Here is a 1,738-nt window from a genome sequence, read left to right on the forward strand (position 1 = left end):
TAATGCAACAGAATTGCAAGTTCCATGGACTTCCAATGGAAGATCCTCATCAGTTTTTAGCTGAGTTCTTGCAAATCTGTGACACAGTCAAGACTAATGGGGTTGACCCTGAGGTCTATAGACTGATGCTATTCCCTTTTGCTGTAAGAGACAGAGCTAGGATATGGTTGGACTCTCAACCTAAAGAAAGCCTGGACTCTTGGGAAAAGCTAGTCAATGCCTTCTTGGCAAAGTTCTTTCCACCACAAAGATGGAGTAAGCTTAGAGTGGAAGTCCAAACCTTCAGACAGAAGGATGGAGAATCCCTCTATGAAGCTTGGGAAAGATACAAACAATTGATCAGAAGATGTCCTTCTGACATGCTTTCTGAATGGAGCATCATAGGTATTTTCTATGATGGTCTCTCTGAACTGTCCAAGATGTCTTTGGATAGCTCTGCTGGAGGATCTCTTCATCTGAAGAAGACGCCTACAGAGGCTCAAGAGCTCATTGAAATGGTTACAAATAACCAATTCATGTACACTTCTGAAAGGAATCCTGTGAACAATGGGACAAGTCAGAAGAAAGGAGTTCTTGAGATTGATGCTCTGAATGCCATATTGGCTCAGAATAAAATATTGACTCAACAAGTCAATTTGATTTCTCAAAGTCTGTCTGGAATGCAAAATGCACCAAGCAGTACTAAGGAGGCTTCATCTGAGGAAGAAGCTTATGATCCTGAGAACCCCTCAATGGAAGAGGTGAATTACCTAGGAGAACCTTATGGTAACACCTATAATTCTTCATGGAGAAATCACCCAAATCTCTCATGGAAGAATCAAGAGAGACCTCAACAAGGTTTCAATAATAATGGTGGAAGAAATAGGTTTAACAATGGCAAACCTTTTCCATCATCTTCTCAGCAACAGACAGAGAATCCTAAGCAGAACCCCTCTGACTTAGCAACCATGGTCTCTGATCTAATTAAAACCACTCAAAGTTTCATGAATGAAACAAGGTCCTCCATTAGGAATTTGGAAGGACAAGTGGGACAGTTGAGCAAGAAAGTTACTGAACTCCCTCCAAGTACTCTCCCAAGCAACACAGAAGAAAATTCAAAAGGAGAGTGCAAAGCCATCAATATGGCCGAATTTGGAGAGGATGGAGAGGCAGTGAACGCCACTGAGGAAGACCTCAATGGGCGTGCACTAGCCTCCGATAAGTTCCCCAATGAGGAACCATGGGAATCTGGGACTCAAAATGAGACCATAGAGATTCCATTGGACTTACTTCTGCCTTTCATGAGCTCTGATGAGTATTCTTCCTCTGAAGAGGATGAGTATGTCACTGAAGAGCAAGTTGCTAAATACCTTGGAGCAATCATGAAGCTAAATGACAAGTTATTTGGAAATGAGACTTGGGAGGATGAACCTCCTTTGCTCACCAAAGAACTGGATGACTTATCTAGGCAGAATTTACCTCAAAAGAGACAAGACCCTGGGAAGTTTTCCATACCTTGTACCATAGGCACCATGACCTTCAAGAAGGCTCTGTGTGACTTAGGGTCAAGTGTAAACCTCATGCCTCTCTCAGTAATGAAGAAGCTAGGGATCTTTGAGGTACAAGCTGCAAGAATCTCATTAGAGATGGCAGACAACTCAAGAAAACAAGCTCATGGACTTGTAGAGAATGTTTTGGTAAAGGTTGAAGACCACTACATTCCTGCTGATCTCATAGTCCTAGAGACTGGGAAGTGCAT

At 42.4% G+C, this 1,738-nt stretch overlaps 1 non-coding gene across 1 annotated transcript; it reads right to left on the minus strand.

Annotated features, from left to right (window-relative positions):
- Nucleotides 1-257: 257 nt before the first annotated feature.
- Nucleotides 258-365, minus strand: LOC130958299 (small nucleolar RNA R71). The gene has a single exon (XR_009077428.1). It is a non-coding gene; the product is annotated as a small nucleolar RNA R71 (small nucleolar RNA).
- Between the last annotated feature and the right edge of the window lie 1,373 nt (nt 366-1,738).

The sequence above is a fragment of the Arachis stenosperma genome, chromosome 10 (genome assembly GCF_014773155.1).
Source record: "Arachis stenosperma cultivar V10309 chromosome 10, arast.V10309.gnm1.PFL2, whole genome shotgun sequence".
NCBI lineage: Eukaryota > Viridiplantae > Streptophyta > Magnoliopsida > Fabales > Fabaceae > Arachis > Arachis stenosperma.